We start from the raw sequence: 13,109 nt of genomic DNA, 5'->3' as shown, positions 1-13,109 counted from the left end.
TACATATTGCACGGCCATATCAGGCTCACTCTTGATATCCGGAGGAACATTGTGACTTATGTATTGAATGACTGGGACAGGCTCAAGGTGTGGACTGATGACAGTACAGGAGGTAATTATACTACACAGGAGCACTATAAGAGTGAAATGCTTAAGCCCTTCACCTATGGTTCTGCATGTGAGTTGATGGCTGCCGCTGAATTGTTCGGTTGTTTGGTTGTCGCATTCAAGTGTACCGAAATGGTCAAATATTTTACACCTTTGGACAACCGCCAATGCCTATTAAACATTTTAGATTCACAGGTGACGATTTCAGTAGTGGACACTTTGATGTTTATGAATGTTTAAACTCTCAAAAGCTGGATGCAAAGTTATTGATGAAACCGGTTGTATGCTTACAATGCTTGACAGATGCTGAATGTCACTTCAACACAACAAGTCCTGCAAATACTGTCGTAATTAAAACAAACCATGAAACACAAACCGATTATGACAGCAGCAATCCAAGCTGTGAGATTTGAACAAGATTACTGTTCACATGGCCAACTGTATGTTGCATGCACAAGAGTAAGCTCAGCGCACAGCTTGGTCATATTACAACCGGAGAGCCGAACTGACAACGTGGCATACAAAGAGATCCTTAACAAATAATTATTGATATATTTTCTCACAGTTTAAAAAGGTTTACTTTTCTTCTTAATAAAAATTTTATGGCAGTACTTCGCCACTGTGAAGTGCAGGTATTTTGCTAGTATATATATACAGGTGTATATATATATATATATATATATATATATATATATATATATATATATATATATATATATATATATATATATATATATATATATATATATATATATATATATATATATATATAATTCAACATCTGTCTGTCTGCATTTCAAGAGAGAGCTACATTGGACCCTTGACTTACAAACTCAATTCGTTCGTGAGGGCTGGTTGTAACTCAAGTTGGTTGTAAGTCAAGACTATTTTTCCCATAATAAATAATGGAAATACCCATAATGTGCTCCGAACCTCCCACAGCAACACTTACTTAACCTTTTCATAATAAAAAAGGATTGTATAATGTGCATAATTTACCAAAACATCAATAATTTTTCTAATGTACTAACCAAAAAGTTATAAAAAGTGCTTAGCCTACCAGAAACAACAATTTCATACTGTACTCACCATTTAATTTGACATCTTTGGGCTGCAGGAAGGGAGGAGGAGGAGAATGAAACGGAAGGTGGTTATTGTTTAGAAGGAGCCTCCTTATGCAAATCTTTTCTTTGTAAAATTGTCGAGATGGTGGATTTCGACATGCTGTACATATTAGCGAGATCGGTCACACGAACACCACTATCATATTTCCGCACAATTTCCTTCTTCGTTTCGATTGTGATCGCTGTTTCTCAAGTTAATAATGACAGTAGTCGAGCACTCAGTTCAAAGCTGGTCGTGTTGTGAACTGCTGTAATAATACACTCCAAAGCAAGCCGGTGCTGACTCAGCCTGATGACATCATCATGTGCCTCGCCAGCCCGCTAGCTAACATCCCTTAACAATCGCTTTCTTTACCTTCGTTACCTTCTCTTCCTTCCTTAGCAATTATGTGTCTTGCTTGCCATGGCATTGGTGAATTATATGTATAGATAAATTACTGCACTGACCTAAATTACGTCCACAAACACATGTATCTGGGCCCCGACTGACGCTTATGAACGCTCTCGGCTGTTTGTTTACAATCGCACAAGCGGATACACGTGACCGCATTCGGGTCGTAACGCAAGATGTTGGTTGTAAATCAACACAAAAATTTTGGTCGTAAATCAAGTTGTTCGCATGTCAGGCCGGTCGTATATCAAGGGTCAACTGTACTTGGATCGGGTTTTATTCTATAATTTGCTTGAACATTCCAGTTAATTTTGAGACTTCTCTCATTGCACTATGTCTCATAGTTCGCTTGCTGTACCGATTTATTTGCGTGAATCCGGGGGACACACAGTGGACCAAGGGGAAGGGACAGGGCCCTCCTCACTCACGCACCAGCCTCGGGACGTGTACCTTACCTCTGATTAGTTAGTGAACAAGAGAACTACTTAACGGATTTAGATCGGGATTTTTTCTAGAATTTGCTTGAACATTCTGGTTGATTTTGCAACTTCTCTCATTGAGTTAACAATCATAGTTCTCTTGTAGGAACGATATATTCGAGCTAATCCGAGACAGAGGCTGCAGGCAGAAAGGTGGAGGAAGCGTGACATCAGGAGTAGGGAGCTGGGCGAGGCCCTCCTCATTGTCCTGTTTCACTACTACATTGGCAGAGCCACAGGGGATGGCTAGTCTAATATATAGACCATGTACCAAAGCAATGCCTTTGACTTGCTTTCCAGGAGTTTTTCCACTACAAGTAGGATAGGTTAAAAAGACCTGGTATGGCAAGGCAAATTAATATTTCAACACATCACAAAATGAACTTAAGATATCTTAAAAAGTAGTTCAAGTTTTAAGATGTCTGAAACCCATTTCCAGATATCTCAAAATACAGCATGTTTCTTCACACTGTGAGATATCTGCATCTCATGATATCTCAAATACATTGTCAGATATCTCTGAATAACTGTCTATTTCAAGATATAACAAATGCATTGCTAGCTCTAGGCATAAGCAGTGTAAGCACTGTCTTGGGGCACCACACCTAGGGGTATGCCCCGAGTTTCAGAGATGCACACTGAACCTCACCCCCCCAACTTGACAATTACATAAGCAATCATAAAGTCACTGATCTCTAAGGAGTAGCCCCCCTTTGTCGTTTTCAGTAAAGTATCCGACATTGTTGATCTAAAAGAGACACTTTCTTTTGGAGGTCACTTTTTGGGTGCTTGCAACCAACACTGCCTAAGGGTGGGGCGCAAGATACCCTTATGTCAGCCCTGTTCAAATGCAATTTGTGATATCTCATATTTGACATTTCATGCATTTTAATTTTTCTGAAATATGTTTATGTAACATTTCCTATTGGGAATTCTTGTCAGTTTTAGGATATGCATTTTAAATACGTTGAAATTAGCAGGGAGTTATTTTCAGATATATTGAAATGGATTTCAGATATATGAAAATGGACAGGAAGCCATTTTCAGATACCTTGAAATGTATTTCAGATATATGTAATTGTACTGTTAATATCTTAAAATGATTGTTGTGATGACTCTGACAGTACAAAATAATGAGTGGGTGAGGACTCCAAAATAGCCCACAAAACAAATCACACGACAAGGCAAACAAACCTGACCTCAGGAAAACAGGAGGCTGCAGGCCTCAGCAGGCTTTTAAATTCCAAAGAACGGCAAAACGAGTCTCAAAGGCTTCAAGTATATGTCACCAAGAGAAGAACTAAACTCAAGCTCGAGCAGAGATCAGTCTACAAATCTTTACAACAGAGATTTGCTAACAAATGAGCAAAGGAAGTTGCCAGAGGCAAAGCAAACAATATTCCAAAAAGAACATTCTGTAAAGAAAATCTGAAATCCAAGGCAAAAACGTCAAAAGCCAATAATCAGAAAAAAAATAGCAAAATACTTACCTTAACCACCAAACGCCACCAGAGCACGTTCAAATGAACCGCGTTGGACACCAATTCCCTGCTTGCTTTTATGGGGCCAGGGATGGTCCCTGAACTATGATGGACAGGTGGATCAACTATCAGCAAAATACAAAGGGAAAAAGATCATTACCAGGCGCGCATAAATTCAAACTAATTATCAAATTGAATAAAAACAGCAGATAATACCTAATTAGACAAATAAAAAATGATCGGAAAAATTTTACAAAATGAAAAACAACAAATGATACTGAAAAAAGAACAAAGAAGAAGCCTAGGGAGAAGGCCAAGCTTGACCATAATACTACAGAATTATTTTAAGACATCTTGAAATGCATTTCAGGTGCTTCAAAATAAAAACAGTATCATTTTAAGAAATCTTAAAATTATTTGAGATATTCTAAAATCCATTTAACCGACAGTATATTGAAAGGCTTGTGTATTCAGATAGTTGTAATACATTTCAAGATATCCTAAATTCATTTGCAGATATCCCAAAATGCATGTGAGAGATCTTTAAACATCAGTCCTGATTCCTAGAAGCCTTATGTTTAAACTAATTATATGAACCGTGTTACGCCAGACGTGAGCATTTGAAGAGGGCTTAACCGCTATTGTAGTCAGACAAGAATTGTCAGTAGTCATTAACAAGAGCACAATAATTCAACATGACTAATAATGTTAAGAGTCAAATCAAAAACAGAAAGCTATGTGTCATTGCCAATCAGAACCTAATGCACAATTCAAACCCATAATCTTGGATAAAGGACAAATGGTGCTGCACTGGAATTTATAAGCAATTATCAATCACGCAAATCACAGTGCCTCCTGCCTTCGTGACTGATTACAATACAGGTTAAGCCCTTTTCAAATACTCATGTCTGGCCCCTTCACTACCTGCAGAAATTCTGAAATCACATTGTGACACATAAGAATAAAAGGGAAAAAACTAAATTAAGTCTCTTTCAAACAAAGATGTTAAATAAAAACACATACAAGAGGATGAAGCTTGTCTTTCAAAAAGTTAAACTCCCATGAACTGAAAAAATACCTAAGGCAAAAATATAACTAATGACAATACAGGGTTTTCCTAATTCATATCAAACTGCATCTGACAGATTTTTCTCTGCTAACACACATTTAAAAACAAGTTGGATTCAATACAACTTATTGCAGATTTTTCTAGTTTTTTTCCTCAAATAACTAAATATGACAGACCTCTTTTGTTACATTTTATTTGATATTCAGCTCCATATTTTGTGACCAAAGTCTGATCTTTCAGAGTCTAGTGGAATTCTACCCTCAGGCACTCCCAGTACACTTGCATAAATGATAAAATTTGGTCCTACCAACTGAAACAAACAAAGTGACTCTTTAAAATGCTCTCTCAGATCAACACTGTCTTCTGCTTGTCAATACCACCCATTGATCAATTCATTACTTTGGCCTCCTTGAAGGCATTCCCAGGTTGACACAGGTTCGACATATGGAGCAGGAGCAAGAGCAAACCATGACATTACCAAGAAGGTAACAGAAATAAAACAAGAAGCAACATTTCTGATACTAGTGGGAAACAGCAGTATGTTAAGTTAATGGCCTGTATGGGTAGCTTTGAGCTTACAGTTAAGACGGTGGCAGGATGAAATAACAGTATTTCTGTTTCTAATTTCTTTTATTTAGTTTTTATCTCAAGTTTTTATCTGATGCACTGTTTCACATCAAATAGCCTTTTACTCAGCAATCTTTTCCCCAGTCATTGCAACCCTCTTTTAAATTCATATGCACTTAACAGCACAGGTCAGTCAGCTAATGTTTGTTTTCTTCTCTTAGAATGACAGTTCTGCTTTGATTTTGATGCTTCTGGCCTCTATACTGAACTCTCCTAATCTAGCTTGTCTCAGACACAATAATGCAGACTCCAAGGGTTCTGATCTGGATTTGATCAAAGAAGAGCTGTAATACTTTCAGTGTGAAAGCAGGTTACTGAATTTTGTAGGTTCAGCTTCCAGTTGCATTTCTAGGACACTGTTTTGCAGAATAATATTATGTATTTGTAGTGTAAACTTGAAAGAAAATATGTAGCTATTGTAAATAAGCCTGGATAAACTTTGGGGTTCACTGAATGAGCATATAATATCTGCTTTGTTTGGCCTCTCTGATAACTCTGATGGCATCCTATCTACTGGCGGTTAATGGTAAATGGCAATGGCAATGATCATCTTGGTTTGCAGATAAACAGGGTAAATGATTAAAATGGACAATCCCACTAAATGAAGCAAATCTGAGGTATTTAGAGACCTGAGGTTTATGTAAATTTGATAGGAAGGAATGAATACAGTGGTTAAAAAATATGATTGAGGGCCCTGAAAAATGACCATATGAAATCCATTAGGCAGCATGGAGAAGAGCTGGGGGAGCATGCAGAGCTCTATTTACTTGTACTACATCTCACACATTAATCCTCTTGCATTTAGGTGATACTGTGATATATCAAACGGCAGAGAAATTAGAAACGAGAGTAAAGACAATGTGAAAATGTCTTCTCCTTTTGACTGCTCCCGTTAGGGGTTGCCACAACGGATCACCTTCTTCCATATAATTCTGTCCTCTGGATCTTGTTCTGCCACACCCATCAACTGCATGTCCTCTCTCACCACATCCATAAACCTTCTCTTAGGCCTTCCTCTTTTCCTTTTGCCTGGCAGCTCTATCTTTAATATCCTTTTCCCAATATACTCAGCATCTGTCCTCTGCACATGTCCATACCAACGCAATCTCACCTCTCTGACTTTGTCTTCGTCCAACTTGAGCTGGCCCTCTAATGTACTCATTCCTAATCCTATCCATCCTCATCACACCCAGTGCAAATCTTAGCATCTTTAACTCTGCTACCTCCAGTTCTGTCTCCTGCTTTCTGGTCAGTGCCACCGTCTCCAACCCATATAACATAGCTGGTCTCACTACCGTCCTGTAGACCTTCACTTTCACTCTTGTTGATACCCATCTGTCACAAATTACTCCTGACTCTCTTCTCCACCCATTCCACCCTGCTTGCACTCTCTTTTTCACAATGTGAAAATGTAACTGGAACAAACAAGAAGAGACGGCACAGTGGCGCAGGGCCGATCCTGGGTAGACGGCCGCCTTTGTGCGAATGTGGTTTCGCCGCCCTACCCTACGTACCTATTTTCTATTATGATATGACGGATATTACTATTACATCTACTACTTCAAACAGTATTAAGACGATGTTAGGGTTAGAGTCGGGATGTATAAATAAAATTTTATTTCAAACGATTAGTTTTTATAAAAACTAAATAAAGAATCACAAAAATAAAAAATCACATACATACATTAATTAAACATCAAAGAATGATTCTCCTAGCTTTAACAGTAGCAAATTCATCTATTATGTTTGAATGATCCAGTTTTTCACAAATTTCAGATTCTATAGACAGAAGCGCAACATCACTCAATCGTTGTTGCCCGATAGTGGAACGGAGATCATTTTTAATTATCTTGAGTTTTGAGAAGCTCCTTTCAGATGCTGCCACTGATACAGGCAACGTGAGAAAAATGCGTAATGCAATGCAGAGATTCGGAAAACAAGACGTCATCTGGGCTTCAACTATTTTTTTCATAATAGTTATTGGATTTTTTGTTGCCGCTACATCTGAAAATATTTCTTTAAACATAACAGCTTTGTGGTACAGCCCTTCCCCTTCCACATCTCGCTGTATCTCCTCATTTCGGACAATTCTCAGTTTTAAGTCGAGATCCATGGTGCATTTTTTCAATTCATCAGGCTGCATATTGTAAAAATCATAACTACATCTAAACAATGACACTACTTCATTCAGTGATTCAAATCTTTCTTCAATGGACATTAGAATTCGATCTAAAATTGTGAAATAAAACGAGATTTTGTATGATTCCTTAGCATCACGAACAGATTCGTCTTCGTTTTCATACTCAAAATGTCTAGTTCGTTTACGGAATCTTTTCACTGGAAATTCTGGAATTATGTTTAATTTTTTAAAATTCATTGGCTGCTTCCGAGATGAATCTATCAAATGACTCGTCATCTCTTTTATGTTCTATAGAGGTTTTCAAATGTTTAAGGGCAATAACAGATTCTGAACTCTGAAGCATTTTGCTCACAACATCAATTTTACTTAGCAAGTCGTGCCAAATAATTATTGAACATAAGAATTTAAATGTCGAAATCTTTTTTTCAAGGGACTGGGCCGAGAGCCTAGTTTTCTCGTCTCTCTTCTGATCGTTCCCCAATTCTTTCAAGCTGTCAATGATGTTCGAAAGTTGATATCGCAATGGTTTAATTGCTTTAATTCTCGATTCCCACCTAGTAGCACTAACGCCTTTAAGCGTTAAGTCATTTATATGACTTTTCAATGATTCCCAGCGATGTGCAGATGAGGAATAAAAGTTATATAATTCTTGTACAATGTCGAAGAAGTCGGAGATTTCTCCGCTGCATTGTGCTCCATCATTCAAAACTAGATTCAAAGAATGCGCATTACATGGAATGAACAGTGCTCTAGAATTTATGTTTAAAATACGTTTTTGAAGTCCTGAATTTTTTCCACGCATGTTTGAACCGTTGTCATACCCTTGGCCCCTGATGTTTTCATAATTTTTCAATCACAAAATTGTACAGACCCTCGCCAGTCGTATCGCTAACAGCGAAAAAATCTAGGAAAAATTCGTTAACCTTCATGTGTTTATCCTCAGCGCATACATCGACACAGCGCACTACAACAGAAATTTGTTCGGTGTGACTGACGTCGGGAGTGCAATCGAGGATGATAGCAAAATATTTCAAGGCTTTTACAATTTTCATCATTTCTTTTCAGATATTACTTGCTAGTAGATGAATGATTTCATTTTGAAAATGTTGACCAGGTAATGGGGCATGTGATTTTTTAACTGTTTCGATTTTTCGACATTTTTAAGATGTTTGGACATAACGCTATCAAATTTTGCAATCATTTCCACGGCTTTCATAAAGTTTCCATTGTTGCGATCATAGAGTTCGTAGCTGGTACCTCTAAAAGCTAAACATTGGCCTGCTAGAAACTGCACGATAGCGATCATTCTCTTAATTATAGCTCGCCAGCGTTCCTTCTCCATTTCGTACAGACGTTGTTGATCTTTGTCAATTGTGCATTTTTTTTCAATTCTCAACTTCAGTTCGTACCATTTTTTTGTACATTTAATATGTTCAATGCTTGTTTCATGATTTTTGAAATAATCTGAGCAATGGCGCCAATCATTGTATCCGCTACCCGTCAGTTTGATGTTATGACTGCTAAATAGTTTGCAAGGAAAACAGAATACGCAATCGGCATGAATGGAGTACACTAACCAATTACGATACACTATTTCTCCATTTTCCATCTTTCTTGTGAAATACAGAACATTAAATTTTCTTCCGGTTTTGTCCTCCACAGGAAATTTGAACGATGCTTGAGGTTGTACGGGGCCTATTTCAATAAGTGAGTCGACGATTTTGGTTGTCAATGGATTGGGCCACTTGCCTGGATCTCTCAAATATCCTAAACTGCGTCCTGGCACCACTTCTCTCTCTGTGTTGTCACATCCATGTTTTTCTGTTGCTTCTTCCTGTTCCTCGTGACTTTCATGAGTTGTTGATTCCTTGGAGGTGTTCGGGGTTGGATCTGGTAGACGGTTACCCGGCTGTACTTCATAATCAGCCGCATGTCGTCCGAAGTGTGATAAACTCGTACTAGGAAGTTCAGAAGTTTTTGGATGAAAAATATATTTGTCTAGAGCTCCCTGTAGACTTTTCCTCTCTTCTAGCTTCTTTTCTCTATTTTGCTTGTAGTACCACCCACTTCACGTTTTGTCTTTCTCTCGGACATTCTACAAAATAGGTAGAATAAAGGGCTAATTCAAATATAATAATAATTTCGTAATAATATTGGGCCTAATTCACACAAGTGACATATACACAATACACACTAATGTCATGTCAGTGTGCATTGGGCAATAAGTAAACATGTAAAAGTTTGTAATTTTTCTGAAATATTTCATTAACACTTTGAGCCCCACGTGCACCACCGATGGTCATTTTAAATGTAAAAATACATTGCCGGTAAAAACGTGGGCTCAAAGTGTTAAAAAAATCTGTACATACTTTCTCAATGAAACAGCATATCATAATCATAACGTACGTTTCAGCGTCGCCGGCTGCTGCACGTCTCCTCAACGGCCGCCTTTGAGTTTGGCCGCCCACGTGCGGAGCACGTTTTTGCCGTCGCCAGGATCGGCCCTGCAGTGGCGTGGTGGTAGCGCTTGTGCCTCGCAGTAAGGAGTCCAAGGTTTGCATCCCAGGTCCTCTCTGCATGGAGTTTGCATGTTGTTTCTCTGGGTGCTCCGTTTTCCTTCCACACTCCAAAGACATGCAAGTTACGTGAAACTGCAATCCTAAATTGGCCTGCTTGCTGTGTGGGTCTGTATGCGTGTTTGCCCTGCGATGGATTGGCTCCCTGACCTGTGTTTGTTCCATGCCTTGCACCCTGTGCTTGCTGGGATAGGCTCCAGCAGACCCCTGCAACCCTGTTCAGGACTAAATGGATTAGAAAATGACTGAATGACTAACAAATGGAATGACTGTTAGGCTCATCACTACATACATAATGATCTGTGAATCGATTTTGTATTATTTTTTAATTTGACATTAATCCAATATTCTAGTAAAAGTTAGTGGGTGAAAAATGAAGAGATTTCATTCATTTTGAGTTGTAATCAATTGGCTAAAGTTTAATTTTAAATATTTTTTATTGCAATCAAAGAAATCTATCTACTCACAATTTGAGTTATACGGTCTCTAATAGGAAAGGATAGTTGTACTTTTGTTAAAAATATTACCAAGGAACATGTTTATTTAGTTTTCATTATTATTGCAAAATTTGAAACATTACTGACCACCTGCAAAACTAAAATTGGATTACATACTGTATGTTCAGCAAGAGGAAAAATGGGTAAATGGAAGAATTCCAAATGTGTTATGCTTCTTTTGTATGTATTATTAAAATTTTAATTATATGGTAAATAACTTAAACACTGAATCCAAAAATATGAGAAAATATTTACAATATCAACCATTCAAAGTGGCTAGAATACTTTATGGGGCTGCAAGGCAGTGTGGCGGTTAATGCTGCTGCCTCACAGCTTCAGACCGCTTAGTTTGAATCCCAGACCACGTGTTATCAGTTTGTTGATTCTCTATCCATGCAGGTTTTTCTACCTTCTACCCTGAAATACTAAAAGACACTTGTGTTAGATTAATTGGCGGTGTTAAATTGGCCCCTTATGTATATTCCTTGCTTTTTACCCCAATAAGTACACGTCATCACCAATATACTAACAACCGAATTGTGCTTCACTCACACAGAATATGGAACCAATGTAGGAAGTATTTTAAGATAGAGAAGCTTTGATCTGTGGCACCTCTGCATGAGAGCCACCTTTTTCCTCCCTCTCAAACGTATGCAGCTTTTAATGTCTGGTAAACATTTGGGATTAAATCACTTTGAGATCTGTATATAGACAATGTCTTTGCATCCTATGAACAATTACACACCAAATTTAACTTTCTAGCAACACATTTCTTTCACTACTTTCAAATTAGAAACTTTGTTAAACAGAACCTGCCCAATTTTCCTCACCTCCCACCTACCTTTATGCTGGAAAAAATATTGATCAGTCTTGAGAACTCAGGCAGCATTTCTATAATATATAAAACCATTTTACAGACCCTCCCTTTCAAAGATCCCAGAGTACAGTAGGAAAAGGATCTCTCACTCAACTTCTTAGAAAAGGAGTGGAGCTCCATATATGCAAAGCATAGAATTATTCAAGTCAAAATTATATATTATATATACATCTGCCTCATTTAAAATTGTCCAAAATGTTTCCTGGGCAAGATCTAGCCTTGGAACGTTGCAATCAAGCTCCAGCCTCACAGGGTCACATGTTTTGGACCTGCACTAAATTAACATCATTTTGGACCAAAATTTTTAAATGTTTTTCAGACAGCCTTGGTGTCACAATCCCTTCTAACCCATTAACAGCTGTGCTTGGTGCACTTCCAGATGGGCTTAAAGCAGAGAAGGACAAACAAATTGTAATTGCCTTTACTACAATATTGGCACGTAGGCTTATCTTGCTCAACTGGAAGAATCCTAACTCTCCTATTCTAAGTCAGTGGGTAACTGATGTTATATACTATTGGAAATTGGAAAAAATCAAATTCGCACTTAGAGGATCTGTACAAAACTTTTTCAAAACCTGGCAGGATCTAATCAATAATATTTTAGAATAAGCATTTCAATTAATGAAGCAGATTCTCTCCCTTTTTTTTCATTTTTACTCTATTTATTTTTAATTATTTATTAATTTATCTATTTACTTATTTTTACTATTATCAAAGTTTTACTCTGCTGACCTAGCTCTCTTTCCCATGGGTGGGGATTGATTTGTTTTGAACCAAGTCCTGTAAACCTTGACTTATTTGTATGGAATGTTATTTGTTATTATTTTTAATCCAAATGTGCAAATGTGAAGTTTCCCACCTTTTCCCAGATACCACAGCCACCAATATAAACTCTGAGCCGTTATGACTGGCAACTACAATTAATGAGATTGAAAATGGAGGGCAGGAGCATAAAAAGAATCCTGAGTTTGAATTGAGTTTCCTTGCTAATTTATCCCATAGTGATTCATATATTCCTTTTCTTTGCTCTTGAGCTCAAGTATCTTATTTAATATTTAGGTTAATTTATATTTCCTGAAAGGATGAATAACTGATGTTATATTCCTCTCCATTATTTTCATTAAACCATGATTATGTTCTTCCAAAGATATTAAAATTCAAATGCAAGTGCTTTCTTTGAAGTTACATTTTCATTTATTGAGCTTTTTCTTTACTTCTTCTATGCTGCTTTTCTGTATTACTTCATAGAGTCTAATATCCAAATGACTATAACATCCATATCTTAAGAAACTTTGCACTTTTTATATGTAGACTAGACATTAGTAGAGTACGCTAGAACAGTAGTGCATAAACATTAGTAGGAACAGTCTATATTAAATGGCAAGGACCTTGACCTCATTCTGTTTCTTGTCTTAATTTTTTTTTTTGTCAAAAATATTTTTGCAAGAAGCCTAACGTAAAATAATAATAAAAATAAAATAGAAACATATATGACAATACAGTAAGTATAATTAATATTGCCTTAGTGTAAAACTTTGTAACAATCTGTAATACACAATATCTGAAGAAGATATTTAAGAAAAATTTTCTATTTTTTTACCTCAAGAAATTTTTCTATAAAATTTCATTATACTGTAGACAACATTTCTTGTAAATATTCTGTCAGAGTTTGGCAAGAGTTTGCCTTGTTCAGGACCATCTACAACCTTGACAACAACATCTGGAATACTTCTAACTCTT

The sequence above is a fragment of the Polypterus senegalus genome, chromosome 11 (assembly GCF_016835505.1).
Source record: "Polypterus senegalus isolate Bchr_013 chromosome 11, ASM1683550v1, whole genome shotgun sequence".
Lineage (NCBI taxonomy): Eukaryota > Metazoa > Chordata > Cladistia > Polypteriformes > Polypteridae > Polypterus > Polypterus senegalus.
This window is presented reverse-complemented; position numbering follows the sequence as displayed.